The sequence below is a fragment of the Coenobita brevimanus genome, chromosome 19 (genome assembly GCF_032717465.1).
Source record: "Coenobita brevimanus isolate Jiangsu-jjx chromosome 19, ASM3271746v2, whole genome shotgun sequence".
Lineage (NCBI taxonomy): Eukaryota > Metazoa > Arthropoda > Malacostraca > Decapoda > Coenobitidae > Coenobita > Coenobita brevimanus.
The window spans coordinates 13584504-13595615 of record NC_136972.1 but is presented as its reverse complement, the minus strand read 5'-3'; positions in this window follow the sequence as shown (position 1 = coordinate 13595615).

Sequence of the window (11112 nt, the reverse complement as noted above, 5' to 3'; positions counted from 1 at the left end):
TTTTTTAATAATTTTAAGCTCGTTTTTGCAGTCTCGATAAATTTTGCTTTGCCTTAAAATTCTGCATCCCACTTAATGTCTAAGATACTGGTATGATTTTTGTCCAGCATTTGCATTTCAGACACGCATCTGTAGGATCATAGTGCTAGGTTTAAGATTATAGACTTTTTTTTATCCAATTGGTAGGGGAACTAATTCAAGGATTTTTTTTTTTTTTTTTTGCACGAACATGACATTTTGAGGCCATATATCTCTGAAAATATTTTCTGAAAGTGTCTGATTTTTATTTTTTTTGCAACAAAGTTGGCTAATAGTTGGGCATATTTCAGAAAAAAATAGTATAATTAAAACTGTTACAGTGGTATATCACAAAGCATCGAAAAATAAAAAAGAATAACACTATTACGGAAGGCATTTACTGAGGTATGACAAGGAGTACCAGCATATTTATTATATTATGAGATAGATAAAATTTGTATCTAACAGTGTACCAAAAATTGTTTTGGTCTCATGTGTCAATATTTTGAAAATAATCCAAAATACATATTAGAATGACAAGAGTTCATTAATGTTACAGTTATGTTACACCATATCACCCTCCGACAAATGTTAATAAATGTGTCGTACATTTACTAACACAGTACTGTACATAAAACTGAACACATAATTTTATGTTATTATGCAGGTCACTGATTACTCTTTCCTCTTCTGCAGTTATTTGGTAGTGCCTGCCAGTTAGAGTTGATGCAGACATCACCTTCTTCAGAGCATGATACATTAGCTCCCAACATGCGATTGGTCTCCTTAACCAACTGCAGGCTTTGGAAGGACCATGAGGATAAAGGAAAGAAACCGGTATGTCATCTTCTTCACATACTTTCCTTATGTTACCGAGCCACCGGTGATAATCATATTTACAGGCTATGTAGGCATCAGGATTCTATGTCTCTCACTAACAAAGTAAGATGACTTCGCACTGGATATCTTTGAGCAACAACTGGTTGATTTCCCGAGAAAGAAAAAGTGACACCCTCTTCTCCTGATATTTTCCCTGCCTGACTGTGATGAGTAGAAAATGGTAAAATGCAATGATTTCCTCTGGTATATTATTGAATAGGCGAATCGCTCAGTGAGCATGACATTCTTTCACATAACTGTTTTTTTTTCCTATCCAAATAAAATATGTATTTTTTTCATATGTGTTTACATAAGAACAGGTCAGATACTGACAATATATGGCCTGATGTTGTTGCCTGAAGATCTGCTCGTGCTGCACACCGCTTGACTGTTCTGCCAATGTCATCACAAGGTGATTTTCAATGGCAAGAGGAAAGAAAAAAAAATGGAAAAGAAAAGAAAGGCCACTCTGCTAACAAACCAAAATCTTTCTAATGATGCCTGAGCTTAGTTAGGTTTTATGGTTCATGCACTGCGATGCAGAATCACCACCTAAATATATCACTTTTCATAGTTTTGACAATGAGGGAACAGAAGATGACATACTAGTTCTTTCCTTTATCCTCATGGTCCATCCAAAGCCTACAGTTGGCCAAGGAGACCAGATGAATGTTGGTTGCAAATGTATCATGTGTTGAAGGTATTGATGTCTTCAACAACTGGCAGGCATTGCCAAATAACTGCAGAAGAAGAAAGATTAGTGACATTCATAATTACTTTCAATTATGTCATCAGTTACATATAGTATGTAATTGAATTTAGGACATTTTAACATTTGTAGGAGGGTGATATGGTGTAAAACAGCTGAAATAATTATGAAATCTTGTCATTCTAATATGTATTTTGGATGATTTTCAGTATATAGACACATGAGCCCAAAATTTATGGTACGCTGCAAGATACAGATTTCAGCTCTCTCATGATGTAATAATTATGCTGGTACTCCATGTCATACCTCAGCAAATGCCTTCTGAAATAGTATAGTTTTTGTTATTTTTGATATTTGGTGACACACCATTGCACCAATTTTCATTTTGCTAATAAAATTTGTTCTGAAACATGCTCTGCTATTATCTAGGTGTAATAAGAACTTCAGACATTTTCAAACGATGCTTTCTAAGATATGTGGCTGCTAAAGCGATGTTCGTGCAAAATATGTTCAAAATTTCCCTGAATTACCCCACTGCCAAGTAAATAAAAAGTCTACAATCTTAAATTTAACATTATGATCCTACAAATACATGTCGGAGAAGGAAATGAATCATTGCAATGTCTTACGTATTAAGTGAGATGCAGAATTTTATAATGTAGCCAAATTAGTCGAGACTGCAATAACGAGCCTAAATTGAGTAAAAGGTCATATTTAGTGTCGCATCTCAGAAACTAAATGCAAAGTTTTAATAACATTTAGGGTTTTTACATTTGGGCAATAGTACATAATTTAGAAGAAATAAAGAGCGCAGGTTTGAGATGGTCAAGTTGCGACCATTTATGATCTGCCATGGAATGACTCAAGATCATCTGGAGATGGCGAGGATAAAACAAAAATAGAATTCATACAGGAGGATAGAGAGAAGTGAAAACAATCTTTAGCGAATGGAGGGTGGGTTAGGTAAAAGTCTGAGGGGGACCCTGAACACAGAGTATCGTAGCGTGAGAGGGATTGTGAACCTTTGGAGACATGTTGCTGGTCGAAGAAGCAAGTGTAGTGTAGATGAGTGCTTCTCAACCATGTGTGGTGTTGTGTGGTGTGCTATGTTGCAAGGTTTGGCACTGTGGTGTGTTGTAGTGTGGTGCAGTTTGATGTGTAGTGTAGTATAGTGTAGTGTAGTGTGTAGTGTGTTAGGTTTTAGAGAGGGGTGTAGTGAGGCATACTGATTTTTTAAAGTATTTGATGTAGCGTTGTGTATTGTAGTGAAATGCAGTTTTATTTGGCGGTATGCTATTTGGCATTGTAGGATAATGTAGTCTACTGTAGTTACTTTCTCATGTATTTTGTGTGGTGTACAAAGAAGTATAAAGGAAATCAAGCATCAACAGATCTCTTGGCCCTTTGAAGGCTGTCTAAGTTAGGTATTATGGGTAACTAGTCTTTGCATCAAAGGTAGTGAGAGGGAGCCATCCTGCTCGTAGATTCTTGTCTTTGGCACAGTGACCAGTTAACTGGTATGGTGTGGTGTTGTGTGGTATGCTGTGGGGCTGACAATTAGCCCAAGATATAAGCCTACTGCTTAACAATGGGTCAAAAAGGAGTTAAAGTTTGGCCATCGTCAACCTCAAAAGTTTATACCCAATTTAGACCAAACACAGGGTAAGAGTTAAAAGTAAGGCAAATATGATTTGATTAAAATTTGCCAACACTCAAAAGTAAGGGTAACAAGGCAATATCTGTATTCGACCTTTGTGTCTGTGTCAACAAAATAACTAAAACTTTTTTTTTTTTAAATCTTCGTGGACTGCTTCAAGATCATCCAACAGCCTGATTTATTGTTTTTGAGACACAATAGATCAATCACCTGGCGAGGTCTGCGTAATATGTATTTGTTCGATGTATAATATAATCTGTGCAAGAACCCAGCTTTACGAATTGATAACAAAATTCGATTTTGAGGAGTCATACAAAAGTCAGGGTTACAGCGAAAGGTTAACGCCCAAGTTACTGAGCAAAGACAACTGAAAAAGTTTTTATCTGATTTGAATAAATGTTGTTGGAAGAGCTAAATATTTGGCGTGAGTGAAGAAAATCGATTTTAAGAGTTATTTGTGGGAGGTCCAGGTCACAGTTAAATGCTGTGCCCTTAGATCAGTTGGTGGGAGTGGGTGTTGCGCTTTTTGAGTGGTCCTTCTTGCATATTTTGCAAGACATCCTCAGCATACAACAGGGACTTACTGTATTCCCTGCAATAAAGCACGTGCTTGTTACCAGAACTGTTATTACACCCGTGCTTGCCAAAAGAGAGTGGGGTAATGTGTTACTCTCAGCATGTATGTCCTGCTGTCCGTGTGTGTGTGTGTGTGTGTGTGTGTGTGTGTGTGTGTGTGTGTGTGTGTGTGTGTTTTAACAAGATAGTTCCGTTTAGAATGTGATTCAACCAAAATCGGTAGGCGATGGCTTTTTTTTTTTTTATTTACCCGATCTCCCTCATACTTTGTGGAAGAGTTGAGGATAAGGCGAGAACGACAGGATTCAATTTCAAAAGCAATCAGTATAAGGTCAAGGTCACAGGGAAAGGTCAAAGTTCAACCCGTGTGTTTGTATGCGAACAAAATAACTTTTCAGTTTTGGCATGACTTGGAGTAAACTTGGTGGAAGTGTTTAGGATAAGAAACGGAGCTGATATGCGGTTTTTAAGAACAATAGGTCAAAGGTGAACGTCTATCTATCTATTGCCAGACGCCTCAATCCCGTTTGGGGTGGCCACAAACAAATCGCCTCCAAGTCGCCCTGTCCCCCGCCATTTCACTGCCCTGCTCCCAACTCACACCCCCCTCTCTCATATACCTCTCCACCCCATCCCTCCATCTCATCCTCGGCCTCCCCCCCCTTCCCCCCTCCACCTCACTCACATACGCTCTCTTCGTCAGTCTTTCACCCTCCATCCTCTCCACATGGCCAAACCACCTCAGTGTGTTCCTCATAACGCTTCCTATCACATCCACATCAACACCACAACGCTCCTTTATATCCGCATTCGTCAGCCTGTCTCTCCATGTGACTCCACAGGCTCCTCTTAAATAACTCATTTCCACTGCTCTCACTCTTGACTTGTGTCCTTCCAACAACGTCCAAGCTTCACTTCCATACGTTAGAGTTGGTATCACAATACTGTCATGTAGTAACTTTTTCACTTCCATGCTCACTTCCGTTTCTTATCACTGCTTTCAAAGAACCAGCAACCTTTCTTCCCTGCTGTACCCTTTCAAGCACTTCACCCTCCAAACCTCCATCCTTACTCATCACACTACCCAAGTACTTAAACGTACTCACATTTTCCAATTCCCCACCATCCAACCTCGCTATACATTCACTGACTTCACCTCTCTCAAAGACCATCACTTTACTCTTCCCTACATTCACCTTTAGATTCCGTTTCTTACACACTCTCCCAAACTCATCCACCAAGCCTTGCAGCTCCCCTTCGTCTTCACTCAACAACACAGTATCATCCGCAAACAACAGTACAGGGAGTTTCCAAACACTATCCTCTCTCACCAGGGCCACTCCAACATCCACTGCCCTACCTTGTACCTCTTTTACTACCCCAGCCATTTGGTAAATTTTCTGCTTAAACAGTTTTTATCTGATTTTGACGAAACTGAGTGGAACGGTTCTGGGTACGGCAAGGATTTAGGGATTCAATTTTTGTGAATAATATAGCAAAGGTCAAGGCCACATGGAAGGAAGAAATATTAACGTCACACAATAAGGTAAATTATATCTGTTTTGATCTGATTTACATCAAAGTTGATGGAGAGATTAGGAGACAGGAAAGCCTGAAGTACTTATGTATGGATGCAGTCGTTCAGGCGTAAAGTCACGAGGTAAAGTAAAAAATTCCTGCCTATGACCAATCGTAGGCAGGGGTTTTGCCCTCTCTGTATGCTCCCTCTTGTTTTAATTGATTCGTATGGTCTGAATATCTTATATCACACATGTACCTTTCAAAACGTTATAAGAAGGCTTTGTATATGCATATTGTGTGAGAAGATCTCCACTCTCCAATATACAGTATATATATATATATATATATATATATATATATATATATTTATATATATATATATATATATATATATATATATATATATATATATATATATATACAGTATATATATATGCATGTGCAAAAAAAATCACCCCACACTACACCCTACAAGCCTCCCTCATGTTCTCACTCCTAACATTGTCCACTTGCCTTGTTCTTCGATGTTCACTGATGAGAAGAAAGTAGAAAAAAAATAGATGAGAAACAACTGAACACTAAGTAAAGTTAGGGTTGTGAGGTTTATGATCCATGAACCAAAAAATTGGTGAACCGTGTAATTAAACGGGAACATAAACTACAGAATAAGGAAAATCTGACGGGAAGCAATAAAATATTACTGAAATGGCGTATTTCATGAAGATAAATTTCATGCGATGAGTGATGAAAGAACAGCGGGGTCTCCCAATATAAGGGATCTCAATATGCTAAATGCCTCTTATGCGAACTCGACTCAGGAAACCAAAAATATCTTTTATTATGCGAAATGTGATTCTAAAATGCGAATCCGTCATTTGACAGCAAGGGAAAAACGGTATTCCCGCTCACCAGATGGCTGACCGGTTTCCCGCCCTTTCCCTTCCTAACGGCATCTCTCGAGTCTCGTGACTCAGTCTGTCTGCCTGCCCGCGCTGGCATGTTGTGGCGTTTTTACCATTGTACAAGACCTGCTCTTGCTCACCTGTTACATCATGACCCAACTGCTTCATTCCAAGAGTAAGAGGCTCACTTTGGAGCTGAAAATAAAGATTATAGAGCTGAATAAGTAAGGTAAAAGGAACTCAAACATTGGACGTGAACTTAGTTTAGGTGATTTGACAGTGAGCGACATTAACAAGAACAAGGAGCAGATTTTTCCAACCGTCAAGACTTATGGAGGCCAGCAAGTGGTCAGGCGCAGAAAGGTTGCTATCCAACAATTACGCCAATGGAGTGCAGTATAACACACTCTACTCTATTGACAGATATATTGTCTTTCTCTGAGTAAAAGGCTTTCGTAAAATGATAGTAATGGGAAAGTACTGTAAATGTGGTGTCGACCATATACATTTTCTTCCTTTGATTCAATGATTTATAGTATGCGAAATTTTCAATATGCGGCACATTTTGCAAACCATATTTTTGCGTATTGAGAGACCCCACTGCACATGACTGGTATGAGTAAAAAAAAAGACAAGAAATATGTGTCAGAAAAAAAGACTGATTTATGAGAATGAGAAGGGATAATATGCTATAAGATTTGCTGAAAAATATGATTCTTTTCTTACAAAAGTGATATTAGGTTTGACTGTATAAAATGTTGAATTTTATTATTAAAAAAAACATGCATGTGATAAAGAGGGCGAATTTCATCATAAAAAATGAATGTAAATATAATTGCTGTAAACAGGGATGGCATCCTTATGACTTGCACTTTGTTGTAATTTAAATGAAAAAAAGACATAGTTATTGTGGACTAAATAGGTCTGCTTTTGAGTAGGAAGAGCTAAATCTGGCATTTTAAAACAATGAGATGACGTGGAGAAGAGATTAAGCCTGACAAAATAAAGAACCGAAAATACTTTCTATGTTTTATGGACTAGCTAAGCAAGTTCAGTCATCAGGCTTTAATTGGAGAGGGCATGCGGGCATACGCCCCCCTGTTCTCGGCATAATAAGGGTATTTTGTAATAAAGACATTGATATTTACCAAAATATATATGCAACAACTATCTTACTGCACTTGCATTTGTCCATATTATTTTATTTCTATGGTTCCAGCGAGTACTATAAAAGTAAATTTTGATATTTTGATGATTTAAATGCATTACGTACAAATTCCACTGGGAATCACAACCCCTCCCTTTTAAATAGGATTTCGATAGATTTGGCACAGTGATCTTTTCTCAATGATTTAGTGAACGTAATGGATGCAAACGAGAGAGAGAGAGAGAGAGAGAGAGAGAGAGAGTGAATGTGAGTGACGTATTCATTTGCACAACACTGCATGCCTGTGCCTGATCGAGTAAACCCAATCAGTATTGTGCGTGCATGGGATACAAAGGTGTAAAAGTTGTGCCTGGATTTCTATCTGTTGTTGTCGTTGATGTTGTTGCTGCTGTTGTCTCGTTGTTGTTGTTGTTGCTGTTGCTATTATTGCTGCTGCTGCTGCTGTCTAATTGTTGCTAATGTTGAACCTGTAGTTATTGTTGTTGTTGATGATAGTTCTATTTTACTATTGTTGTCGTTTTTCATGTTATATCATTGTTAGTCTTCCTTTTCTGAGACTGAATTTAGACCTTCCTGACAATCAAGAATAAAAGAAAGTTTTCATCGTACCTTAACCAATTTTCGTCAGTCCCATAACACATTGATGGGTGGGATACAACTGTTGAATTATTTTTGTTTTCCGGGCCATTACTCGCCATGATTCACGACCCTCGTAAAAACACCATTGTGATAACAAGCGTTGCCCTGCTGTAGCTTGGTTCTGATTGTATAATGTTTAGGAAACAGGTTTTGTACTGTTTGTTGCTTACTGTGCATCATCATCATCATCATCATCATCATCATCATCGCCTCCAAAATCATTTCACTACACCTCGTAAAATACCATTGTGATAACAAACGATGGTTGTGGAGTTTGATGAATGTATTTTGCTGTGAATATTGTGCGGCGATTTTCTGTTAAGAAAACAGTGGTAGAGAAATTTGGATATATCAGTTTTATAGTGGTGATCATCATCATCAAAACCATTTTACATCACACATTATCCTCTTCCTGCTCCTTGCCTTTCTCCTCGTCCTAATATTTCCCTTCCCTCTTATTTTCCTCTCCCGCCTCCTCCTCCCCCTCCTCCTCCTCCTTCTCTTTTCATTCTCCTTCATGATCATGATGATGATCATCATCATCATCATCATCACTGTCATTCGAATTTTGTTGCTCTGGGGAAGTTTTAGTGTGTTTCTTGGAACCGGATTTTGGTTATTAACTCATGGGGAATAATTGTGATATACTGGGTAAACATCATCACCATCAACGGTGTCCGGTCTCATAGATTTTCCTCATCATATTCACCATCATCATCGCCATCACATCATCATCATCCGACACTGTTTTCATTTCGACCTCCATCTCCACCCAACCCACATTTTGGATTTATACTTATTGTCATAATACCACAGTTTCAGCCCGGCTTGGTCCTTAAATTAATGTGCGTATATGCAATGTGAGATGGGCAAAGGGAGGAAGCAATATATAGGTGGAGGGGGAATGAGGAAGGAGAGAAAAAAGTGTAAGAAACACTATAACATAAAAATTAAAGTAAAGAAACAGAATACGAGATCTGATCGATAAGTATCAGACCTTTAGCTGGTGGGGAAAAAAAGCTTACCTTCTGAGTTTAGCCATTAATCCCTTTCAAAGTATGCCCTTGGGACTTAACACATTTAACCCAGCTATCCTTTCTTTGCTGGAAACAATTGGTAAAGTCATTTTTTGGGATAGCTAACAAGATCTTTGCTGTATTTCTCTTTAACTCGTTTGTGTCTTCAAATCTCAAACACGCCAGAGATATGTTAAGTTTAGGAAATAGCCAAAAGTCGCAGGGAGCCATGTCAGGAGAGTAAGGACCCTGCCGGATCTGTGTGATCCTTTGTTTGGCCAAAAACAAATCCTGGAAGAGATGGGATGAGTTGGCTGGAGCATTGTCGTGGTGGAGCTGTCAGTCCTCTGCATCCCACAACTTTCATCTCTAGTGACACACTGCATTCTGTAGGGGACAGAGAACTCGCAAGTAGTGCTTTCTATTGCCTATATGGCCTTCTGGAGTATACTCATAATGAACAACACCCTGACAGTCAAAAAAAAAAAAAACTGCCAGGTATAAGCTTGACCATTTGAAGGGATTGCACCAGTCTTTAATTTGGGTGACACCAATAGCTTCATGGCCAAAAGCCTACCGAATCTTCCTGATGGTCTGAGATTGCGTGTCACCGTGTTTTTTGGAAAATTTTAAACAGTAACATTTTGGTTAATAAATGAAGGAATGATACCAGCTGAAAAGGTGCTTGGAAGTAAGAACGAAAAAAGAAGCAGAAGAGGAAATATCCTAAGCAAATACAGTTAGTCTCCGTAATGCGGTGTGAGGAAAGACTAGAAACAAACTATAAAACGTCGCCCCGATGCTAAATAACATTATCAAGTGGCTACTTTTTGCAAGAACAAACATAGTTCTTGTAATACAACCACGACGGCACATTTATCTCGATGTGCAAGATATTGTAAAGAAGAGGATTACAGAATCAGTTTTTCCATCAACAACAGAAGTATATCATATTTACAGTTTTTTTTTCATCTGTCGGAACTGAAACAGTCTCTCTACTTGAATCCTATGTCGTGTTGCATACAATTCATTGAGCCTTAATGTAGTTACGAGGTGGTAGGAATGCATCCTTGTTTACTAATGAAGCCAATCCTTCGTACAACACTTGGCCATCAGGTGAGGTAAACGCCATGAGGATTCTTTGCTGGGTTGCATCAAACGTGCTACGGTATTCCCTTTAGCCCCTTCACCCCTCGGACGTCATTTGCTTAATATTGTTCTTGCTGCGTCCAGGCGATATTTTCTAGCTTCGGAAAGGTCCTGAGGAGTGAAGGGTTAATTATTTCACTACGATTACGTCTCTTATCATTTATTCTCGCTGCATTCAGACGACTCAACGAAACTTTGGGAAACCCTGTTGTAGTAAAGGGGCTGAAAATGGAAACAATATCCAATAAACTCCTTCACTATCATAAGTCTTGCTAATAGCTTATGAGTATCGACAAAGATACGAAAAAGTACAACAAAAAGATTCTATTGAAAGAGGATGTGAATGTTATATCTACCCGCTCCAGCATAAAAACATTGTTCTGAGTAGAATTAAAACAGTATCTGCATGTAACAAGGATAAATAAAAAACTACGTCCTCGTGTTGAAGGGGTTTAGTGTGGAATTATCTAAGGCTTCATTAATGGAGCTGTTCTGTACTTAACACTTCTCATTATTTGTAATTATAGGACAAGTCATTAAGCCTTGGAAAAATGTGAATGCCCTTTATTGGTTATAGTTATTTTATGAATGTTAGAGAGAGAGAGAGAGAGAGAGAGAGAGAGAGAGAGAGAGAGAGAGAGAGAGAGAGAAATCATCTTTGGACAGCTTGTGTTGATGAAGTGAAAGTTGTAAAAGTGGACTGGCGGTGAAATATAAGGTTAACTGGAACACGGTATGGAGTCAAGGGTGGGAATGAAACCATTGTTGCTGTGGGCACTAAATCTGACGTAAGCTGATGTGGGTGATTGTGGAACATCAGCTGGATAACCATCATTATTATTATTATTACCGTCATTTTACAATCAACACCGTTAACA